We start from the raw sequence: 11592 nt of genomic DNA on the forward strand, positions 1-11592 counted from the left end.
TTTGGGCCAGTGTGGTTCCCAATCAGAGGCAGCTGTCTATCGTTGTCTCTGATTGGGAATCATACTTAGGCAGCCTGTTTTCCACCTGTGTTTGTGGGAGGTTGTTTTCTGTTTAGCATCTGAGCCTGACAGAACTGTGCGCTTTTGTTTTGTTCGCCGTTTGTTATTTGTTTGAGTGTGTTGTGAAATACAGTATCATGAACACTTACCACGCTGTGCCTTGGTCCACTTCTTCCTCTAACGACGAGCGTTACAACTTTACGATAAACTTAGACAAAGTTAGAGCGTATGAAATATTCCTCTACTTCCCTGCTATCCAAATCAGAAATAATAACAGAATTATCTGGTACCGATCAAACGTTAAAGCTGTTTAAGTAACCGCATTAACAACATTTTCTCTAACCTTTTATAAACAACTGAATTTCCGAACAAGTTAAACAAAAAGTTGGAGGGTATGACATCTTGGTCTACTTCTCTGCTATTCAAATCTGTTTGCGGAACAAAAATATCCATGACATACAGTTGAAGTCGGAAGTTTACATGCACCTTAGCTAAATACATTTAAACTCAGTATTTCACAATTCTTGACATTTAATCCTAGTAAAAATTCCCTGTCATAGGTCAGTTAGGATCACCACTTTATTTTAAGAATGTGAAATGTCAGAATAATAGTTGAGAGTGATTTATTTCAGCTTTTATTTATTTCATCACATTCCTAGCAGGTCAGAAGTTTACATACACTCAATTAGTATTTGGTAGCATTGCATTTAAATTGTTTAACTAGGGTCAAATGTTTTGGGTAGCCTTCCACAAAGAGTCACATAAGTTGGGTGAATTTTAGCTCATTCCTCCTGACAGAGCTGGTGTAACTGAGTCCGGTTGTAGGCCTCCTTGCTCGTACAAGCTTTTTTAGTTCTGCCCACAAATGTTCTATGGGATTGAGGTCAGGGCTTTGTGATGGCCACTCCAATACCTTGGCTTTGTTGTCCTTAAGCCATTTTGCCACAACTTTGAAAGTATGCTTGAGGTCATTGTCCATTTGGAAGACCCATTTGCGACCAAGCTTTAACTTCCTGACGGATGTCTTGAGATGCTGCTTCAATGTATCCACATCATTTTCCTGCCTCATGAAGCCATCTATTTTGTGAAGTGCACCAGTCCCTCCTGCAGCAAAGCACCCCCACAACATGATGCTGCCACCCCGTGCTTCACAGTTGGGATGGTGTTCTTCGGCTTGCAAGCCTCCCTCTTTTTCCTCCAAACATAACGATGGTCATTATGGCCTTACAGTTCTATTTTTGTTTCATCAGACCAGAGGACATTTCTCCAAAAAGTACGATCTTTGACCCCATGTGCAGTTGCAAACCGTAGTCTGGCTTTTTTATGGCGGTTTTGGAGCAGTGGCTTCTTCCTTGCTGAGCGGACTTTCAGGTTATGTCGATATAGGGCTCGTTTTACTGTGGATATAGATACTTTTGTACCTGTTTCCTCCAGCATGTTCACAAGGTCCTTTACTGTTGTTCTGGGATTGATTTGCAGTACGTTCATCTCTAGGAGACAGAACATGTCTCCTTCCTGAGCGGTATGATGGCTGCGTGGTCCCATTGTCACGTCCAGACCAGTAAAAGGGGTTATTTGTTATTATAGTTTGGTCAGGACGTGGCAAGGGGTGTTTGTTTTATGTGGTTCGGGGTTTGTTGGGATATGTTCTATGTTTTGTATTTCTATGCTCTGTCTATGTTGTGTATTTCTTTGTGTTGGCCTGGTATGGCTCTCAATCAGGAACAGCTGTACATCGTTGCTGCTGATTGGGAGTCATACTTAGGTAGCCCTGTTTTCACTTGTCCTTTGTGGAAAGTTGTTTTTGCACTGCTAGGGTTAGCCTGCAAAACTGTTTAGCTGTCATTCATTTTCTTGTTTTTGTTAAGTGTTCAAGTTTATTAAAATAAAAGTTATAATGAGCACTCAACCCGCTGCGCCTTGGTCCACTCAATACGACGGCCGTTACACCCATGGTGTTTATACTTGCGTACTATAGTTTGTACAGATGAATGTGGTACCTTCAGGCGTTTGGAAATTGCTCCCAAGGATGAACCAGACTTGTGGAGGTCTACAATTTTCTTTCTGAGGTCTTGGCTGATTTATTTTGATTTTCCCATGATTTCAAGCAAAGAGGCACTGAGTTTGAAGGTAGGCCTTGAAATACATCCACAGGTACACCTCCAATTGACTCAAATGATGTCAATTAGCCTATCAGAAGATTCTAAAGCCATGACATCATTTTCTGGAATTTTCCAAGCTGTTTAAAGGCACAGTCAACTTAGTGTATGTAAACTCACTGTTCAAATAAACCTACCATTAAAATTATAGACTGATCCTTTCTTTGTCAGTGGGCAAACGTACAAAATCAGCAGGGGATCAAATACTTTTTTCCCTCACTGTATTAGTGTTACTAATGACCTTTTAAATCCCTATTACAAATTACCTTAAAATTCATCATCATAATTGCTTTCCAGTGAGGGTGATCAAACCTCACCGCAAAATCAGGACAGAGGTCATACAAACCCTTCAAAGAAGTGTTTCTTACTATATTAGACTATTTAATGAAAAACAGTCAAACATTTCATACATTTCGTATCCCATATTTACATTTCTCCTAAATTTTTTTAAATGTGTTCAATTAAAACTCTGAAATTAAAAAACTTTTATGTGTGTTCCCCTTTAAGATACCTCGACACTAACCCATGAAAACCCACAAAGGAAATGGTCCACTCAATAAGTCAAACACATATTAACACCTAGTAGCCTATTCTATCAGGCGATTAAAGAGTCATGCCAAATCGAACGTAGCAAGCTGTAAAATCGTTCATATCTTAAAAGAAAACAATAGCTGCTATAACTTTCTAAAGAAAAAAAAACATGGCAATAGTTGAAATCGTAATCAGAAACAGTCAGTAACACAGACCCAATGCTATTGAAATGAAAAAACAAATCCCGCAAATAACACAATTATAACGGTCTGTGGTCTTAACATCTGGCACATAATACCGACACAATTTACCAGAAAATAGCCTTAAAGTTCAGTCAATTGTTTCTCCACAGAGATTTCCACATGCACAAAAGGGATCTATCATAGCAGTCTAACCAATTCAATCAACATCCATTAACTCAAAACCAGATCTTGCCTTTGTAATAAAAGCAAATGATCTTTTCTCATGCAACATATTTAAATTACTTTACTATGTCACATTAGCTCCACAAAGATAATTAGTTTAATGGTAACCCTAATTTGGCTTTATATGACGTATAAGTTACGTCGAGATTCCATCTTAATTCACTCTAACTGTAAGGGAAAAGCATCTATTCAATAAATATAGCATCTCATCTCTTACTACAAAAAATAAATTTTCAGGCCTTACGGGCAGTTTTCTCTAATGTATTATCCAGATGGAGAAACTCCCATAAGCATTTAGACAGTCATATATAATGCTTTAACCTTATCTCTTATGAAATGATCCATAAAGGGGAACAATAAAAAAAACTTGTATTTGCTATTTACCCACACGACGTGTGTCTACATCTGGATGCGCAAGTTAGTATATTATTCATAATTTAGTAGTATCATTCTTCATCACTATTCTGTTCTGAGGAAAAGGAGTGTTAACCTCTCTGGGCCAGTGGGACGGTCCCACCTACTCAACAGCCAGTGGAATCCCGTGGCGCGTTATTCAAATACCTTAGAAATGCTATTACTTCAATTTCTCAAACATATGACTATTTTACAGCATTTTAAAGACAAGACTCTCGTTAATCTAACCACACTGTCCGATTTCAAAAAGGCTTTACAGCGAAAACAAAACATTAGATTATGTCAGCAGAGTACCCAGCCAGAAATAATCAGACACCCATTTTTCAAGCTAGCATATAATGTCACATAAACCCAAACCACAGCTAAATGCAGCACTAACCTTTGATGATCTTCATCAGATGACAATCCTAGGACATTATGTTATACAATACATTCATGTCTGTTCAATCAAGTTCATATTTATATAAAAAACCAGCTTTTTACATTAGCATGTGACTAGCATGTGACTAGCATTCCCACCGAACACTTCCGGTGAATTTACTAAATTACTCACGATAAACGTTCACAAAAAATATAATTATTTTAAGAATTATAGATACAGAACTCCTTTGTGCACTCGCTTTTCGGTGAAAGCACATTTTGCAATATTCTGAGTAGATAGCCCAGCCATCACAGGCTAGCTATTTTGACACCCACAAAGTGTGGTACTCACCAAACTCCGATTTACTATTAGAAAAGTTTGATTACCTTTGGTGTTCTTCGTCAGAATGCACTCCCAGGACTTCTACTTCAATAACTAATGTTGGTTTGGTCCCAAATAATCCATAGTTATATCCAAATAGCGGCGTTTTGTTTGTGCGTTCAAGACACTATCCGAAGGGTAAATAAGGGTGACGTGCCCGACGCGTTTCGTGACAAAACATGTGACAAATACAATTTGATTTGATATGTGTTCATCTACAAAGCCCTTTTGGGTAAACTCCCTCTTTATCTCTGTAGTCTGGTCTCCTTAACCACCAGCAGTTACCATACCCAGTCTGCTCGGTGGTTGTTTATTTACCAGCACAGATAGATGCTGGCACTAAGCCCACACTCAGTTAGCTGTATAAGGAAATAAGCAACAGGAAACCGCTTACCCAGAGGCGGCACTCCTAGTGGCAGGCGACTATAATGCAGGGAAACTTAAATCAGTTTTACCTCATTTCTACCAGCATGTTAAATGCGCAACCAGAGGGGAAAAAAATTCTAGATCACCTTTACTCCACACACAGAGACACGTACAAAGCTCTCACTCACCCTCCATTTGGCAAATCTGACCATAACTCTATCCTCCTGATTCCTGCTTACAAGCAAAAAGTGTTGTGAAGACATGAAGCTGGAGGTGAAGACCTCAGTGGAAGGGACAGCTATGATCAGCTGGAGTAACATCCCTAAGATGTACTTGGACCATGGTGTGTATGTGTTGCTTTTTAAGAACAAAGACAGTAAGAAGGAGCTAGTCTACACCGAGGTACACGATCCCTCTGGAAACTTCAGCACTATTGAAGCTCTGAACCCCAGCCTGCAGGTCAGGCTACACAAGAGCACAACCGACAGGAATGGACAGCCCCACGGGGAGGAGCTCCGGAGTGATCCTGAGTTTCATGACACCAACAATGAGAAGCCTGTTTATATAAAAGGTTATGACGCCAGTCTAGTGATCTTTGTTGAAAACGGCAAGGCCTGCGCTCGCCTGTACATCAAGAAGACCTTCGCTAACTGGATGGATGAGTTTCAGAGCTCCTGGGTTGGTTTCTACTCAGATGGAAATACAGGTACCTCTAAGTATGTTAGGTGGCAGTGGGCCATACATTTCAAAATGCACTACTCTGACATACACAACTACGATATGTATATCTACCGGACTGATATGGCCATGTCTCCTGGAGTCAATGCTAGATTCATACTCTGGAGAAGATATGGAGAAAAGGCCCGTACCTCACCCTCACCCTACAGAACCCTGCCAAAGAAAAAGTTGAAATAAAAGGTTATAACGCCAGTCTGCAGATCTACACTGAAGAAGGCTATGCCTGCACTCGCCTGTATATCAAGAAGTCCTTCACTGACTGGGTGGATACATTTGATTATTCCTGGATTGGTTTCTACTCCGATGAACATCAAGGTACCTCTGAGTATTATAATAGGCAGTCGGTAACGGGGCGCTCCAAGGAAACCCAGTCTGACATCTCGGACTATGATACTTATTTGTACCGGTCTGATATGCCCATGTCTCCTGGTGTCCAGGCTAGATTCATGGTGCTGAACTCAGGGGTTGAAAAGGCCCGTACTCTACCCTGGGAAATACAGAGACTTGCCAATAGTAAACATACTGTTGATATAACAGGTCCTGATTTCCGACTGCAGCTCTATGTTAAAAACGGCAAGGCCTGTGCTCGCCTGCATATCAGAAAGTGTTTCACTGACTGGAATAAACAATTTTACAACTCCTGGGTTGGCTTATATTCAGATGAAAATACCTTTGAGTATAATTTCAAGAAGCGGGTTGTGCATTTTTCAAAGGAAAGCAACTCTGACACACACATTGATGATACTTATGTGTTTGAGTCTAGTATGACCATGCATCCTGGTGTCCAGGCTAGATTCATGCTGCAGAAGTTCGGGGATGAAAAAGCCCGTACTCTACCCTGGAAGGATTAGAGGAGTCATTAAGTGAGAGAGATGAGCTGTAGCCAGAGAACCAACAGAGCTCCATCTCAACTGGCTCATTCCATCTCCTCTTACCTCTAACCATATTAAATCTACCATTTCAATTTATTTTACTATCAAGCATTAAATTGATCAGAACTCTGTCTTTTTTAAAGAAATAACTTATCTAGTCACAGAATGTGTAAATGTCACACATGAAAGCTTGCCACGCAAACAATAAGTATTTTGCAGTAGTTGCAGTATCATATTTTAACTTATTTTAATTTCTTTGATTTATTTCATTTTTGAGTGTTTTCCTATCTCAGCACTACATGTGTTTTACTCTCAAAGTCATTTTAATCATACCACAATAACAGTTAATCTGCTGTTCATTTGTATTTGGAGCATATTTGAATTAAATCTTAATATCACTTTAATGTCATTTGTGGTTGATATGTTATTAATGCATTCATTATTCATTAGATAAGTGTAACTTGTATACATTTCACTCAATTATATTAATTTATCATTTTTTAATTGACAGTGATTTCATCACCATAGTTGAGACAGTAGATGTATTGTGTAGGGACAGTAGATGTTGTAGAGACAGAAGATAACACTACCTGTACATTCATGTTTCTGTGATTCCTCGTATCCTATCTCGCATCAAAAAACCCAATGGGTTTTGAGGAAGCGAGGAGAGAGGATGCGAGGAATAGAGGAAAGACTCATTGAGATAGATCCAGAAACATGAAGACACTTTGGCCCGCTACTTCTCCAGAACTGTAGATGTCTGACACTGTGGAACCACTAAACCAGTGTTTCTCTACTCCAGTCCTCCAGCACCTCTAACAGTCCACATCACTGGTGTTGTGGCCCTGCACAAACATACTAGGGCTTGGTGATTAACAACAAACATACTAGTCAAGGCCTTGTTGATTTAACAACTAGCATACTAGTCAGTAAGGCTATTAAAGCCTGTAAGCCTTCCTGGAAGAGTTAGAGGTTGAAACTTGATTTCATTTAAGTAACTTAGATCAGGGATGCTTGAAAGTCAGGACAATACTTAGTATATTATTAAGTATATTATTGATATATTAAATAAAATACTTTTGTTTACTTTCTATCATTAAAAATAATATACTGAACAAAATATGCAACAATTTCAAAGATTTTACTGAGTTACAGTTCATATAAGGAAATCAGTCAATTGAAATACATTCATTAGGCCATGGATTTCACATGACTGGGAACACAGATATGCATCTGTTGGTCACAGATACCTTAAAAAAAGGTAGGGGAGTGGATGAGAAAACCAGTTTGTATCTGGTGTGACTACCATTTGCCTCATGCAGCGCGACACATCTCCATAGCATAGAGTTGATCAGGCTGTTGATTGTGACCTGTGGAATGTTGTTCCACTCCTCTTCAATGGCTGTGCAAAGTTGCTGGATATTGGCAGGAACTGGAACGCTCTGTCGTACACATAAATCCAGAGTATCCCAAACATGCTCCACGGGTGACATGTCTGGTGAGTATGCAGGCCATGGAAGAACTGGGATATGTTCAGCTTCCAGGAATTGTGTACAGATCCTTGCGACATGGGGCCATGCATTATCATGCTGAAACATGAGGTGATGGTGGCGGATGAATAACACGACAATGGGCCTCAGGATCTCATCACCATATCTCTGTGCATTCAAATTGCTTTTGATAAAATGTGATTGTGTTTGTTGTCCGTAGCTTATGCCTGCCCATACCATAACCCCACCGCCACCATCGGGGCACTCTGTTCACAATGTTGACATCAGCAAACCGCTCAACCACACGACGTGGTCTGCGATTGTGAGACCGGTTGAACGTACTGCCAAATTCTCAAAGAAGACGTTGGAGGCAGCATATTGTAGAAAAATTAACATTCAATTCTCTGGCAATAGCTTGGGTGGACATTCCTGCATGCCAATTGCACACTGTTTAATCAGCTTATTTCTTTAATTAATCAGCTTCCTTCTTGGAAAGGAAAAATGCTCACTAACAGGGATGGAAACAAATTTGTGCACAAACCTTTAGAGAAATCAGCTTTTTTTGCGTATGGAAAATTTCTGGGATATTTTATTTCAGCCCATGAAACATGGAACCAACACTTTACATTTTGCGTTTATACTTTTGTTCAGTGTAAATAGATCTCTAAATCCCCAAAACATGTCACTCACTACAACTCTATTCATCAATACTGGGACAAGACAATTTGCTTGTCCTAAGTACTTCAAGAAATGCAGAAACAAAGTTTGCAGTATAAAGGATTTGCATGATATTATTATTAATAAGCAGCTCAATATAAACAAAAAAAACATGTATGATGTGTAACTATTTGTCATTTTAAAGTGTTTTGCATTGTTGCAAAAACCCAGAACAAGTGTCAGTGAGGACCTGAGCTGATTGACACTGTGGTACCCCTAAATCAGTGTTTCTCTGCAACGTTACCTCTAACAGTACACATCACAGGTGTTGTGGCCCCGTACAAACATGCTAGTCAAGGACTTGCTGATTAAAAACAAGCATACTAGTCAAGGGAGTTGTGATTAACAGCAAACACACTAGTCAAGGGCATGATGATTAAGGACAAACATTCTTGTCAAGGCCTTGGTGATTAACAAACATACTACTCAAGACATTGCTGATAAACAACAAACATACTAGTCAAGGGCTTGGTGATGTACATTGGGGGGCCACACTTGCGGACATTAGAAACAGTTTACATTTAAACAGTTGCTCTGGATCAAAATGTACATCAGCAAATTAAAATTGTTGATTTACTTGCAGGTGATAGAAAACTACATTGTAGCTGGTCCCGCATCAGCCTTTCAAAGATCTTAGATTTTGGCCTATATCGAATCTCCCATTCCTCTCAATTTAAAAAAAAAAAGCTGTTGCGCAGCAACTCAATGCCTTCCTGAAGACAAACAATGTAAACAAAATGCTTCAGTCTGGTTTTAGACCCCATCATAGCACTGAGACTGCACTTGTGAAGGTGATAAATTACCTTGTAATGGCATCAGACCGAGGCTCTGCATCTGTCCTCGTGTTCCTAGACCTAAGTGCTGCTTTTGATACCATCAATCACCACATTCTTTTGGAGAGATTGGAAAGCCAAATTGGTCTACACGGACAAGTTCTGGCCTGGTTTAGACCTTATCTGTTGGAAAGATATCAGTTTGTCTCTGTGGATGGTTTGTCCTCTGACAAATCAACTGTAAATGTTGGTGTTCCTCAAGGCTCCGTTTTAGGACCACTATTATTTTCACTATATATTTTACCTCTTGGTGATGTCATTCGGAAACATAATGTTAACTTTCACTCCTATGCGGACAATACACAGCTGTACATTTCGATGAAACATGGTGAAGCCCCAAAATTGCCTACCCTGGAAGCCTGTGTTTCAGACATAAGGAAGTGGATGGCGGCAAATGTTCTACTTTTAAACTCGGACAAAACAGAGATGCTAGTTCTAGGTCCCAAGAAACAAAGAGATCTTCTGTTGAATCTGACAATTAATCTTGATGGTTGTACAGTCGTCTCAAATAAAACTGTGAAGGACCTTGGCGTTACTCTGGACAATGATCTCTCTTTTGACGAACATATCAAGACTGTTTCAAGGACAGCTTTTTTCCATCTACATAACATTGCAAAAATCAGGAACTTTCTGTCCAAAAATGATGCAGAAAAATGTATCCATGCTTTTGTCACTTCTAGGTTAGACTACTGCAATGCTCTACTTTCCAGCTACCCGTATAAAGCAATAAATACACTTCAGTTAGTGCTAAACACAGCTGCTAGAATCTTGACTAGAACCAAAAAATGTATCACATTACTCCAGTGCTAGCCTCTCTACACTGGCTTCCTGTTAAGGCTAGGGCTGATTTCAAGGTTTTACTGCTAACCTACAAAGCATTACATGGGCTTGCTCCTACCTATCTCTCCGATTTGGTCCTGCCGTACATACCTACACGTACACTACGGTTACAAGACGCAGGCCTCCATATTGTCCCTAGAATTTCTAAGCAAACAGCTGGAGGCAGGGCTTTCTCCTATAGAGCTACATTTTTATGGAATGGTCTACCTATCCAAAGAGAGACGCAGACTCGGTCTCAACCTTTAAGTCTTTATTGACGACTCATCTGTCCCAGACCTGCTGTTTTCAACTCTCTAGAGACAGCAGGAGCGGTAGAGATACTCTGAATGATCGGCTATGAAAAACCAACTGACATTTTACTCCTGAGGTGCTGACCTGTTGCACCCTCTACAACCACTGTGATTATTATTATTTGTCCCTGCTGGTCATCTATGAACATTTGAACATTTTGGCCATGTTCAGTTATAATCTCCACCCGGCACAGCCAGAAGAGGACTGGCCACCCCTCATAGCCTGGTTCCTCTCTAGGTTTCTTCCTAGGTTCTGGCCTTTCTAGGGAGTTTTTCCTAGCCACCGTGCTTCTACACCTGCATTGCTTACTGTTTGAGGTTTTAGGCTGGGTTTCTGTACAGCACTTTATAAATACGTTTGATTGATTGATTGACTTTATATCCAACAACTGATGGCCTTTCTTAAATTAGGTCAACCCTGGCCACCAGAGGGATATTTTAAACATGCAAATTCAAGAATTACTTTTGTTCTGTTGGTGTGTAACAAAATGTTGTGTGCCAATATTGCATTGATGCATCCTTGACTAGGCTTCTAGCAGTTGGCTGGATGTCCTTCGGTTGGTGGACCATTCTTGATACACATGGAAAGCTGTTGAGCGTGAAAAACTCAGCAGCGTTGCAGTTCTTGACACAAACCATTGTGCCTTGCACCTTCTACCATACCCTGTTCAAAGGCACTTAAATATTTTGTCCTGCCCATTCACCCTCTGAATGGCAAACATACACAGTCCATGTCTCAATTGTCTCAAGGCTTAAAAATCCATCTTCAACCTGTCTCCGCCCCTTCGTCTACACTGATTGAAGTGGCATCAATAAGGGATCACAGCTTTCATCTGGTCAGTCTATGTCATGGAAAGAGCAGGTGGTCATAATGTTTTGTACATTCAGTTCATTCATGCTCAAACCTGCTCTGCTCCTCATCATTCTCTTTTGATAGCCTCCTATTCAACCCTCATCAGTTTCACTTCTCTCCTTTCTCAATTAATATAAAGGTGTTCTCTTCCACCTCTACGCTACACTGGTCTTTCGGTCAGAATTGGAGCTGCAACCCCCGCTGCCACTCTAGGTATAATTCCACCCTCACTCTACAGCAACTAGGTCGCTGGTCATGCACT

The sequence above is a fragment of the Salmo trutta genome, chromosome 7 (genome assembly GCF_901001165.1).
Source record: "Salmo trutta chromosome 7, fSalTru1.1, whole genome shotgun sequence".
NCBI classification, from domain to species: Eukaryota; Metazoa; Chordata; class Actinopteri; order Salmoniformes; family Salmonidae; genus Salmo; species Salmo trutta.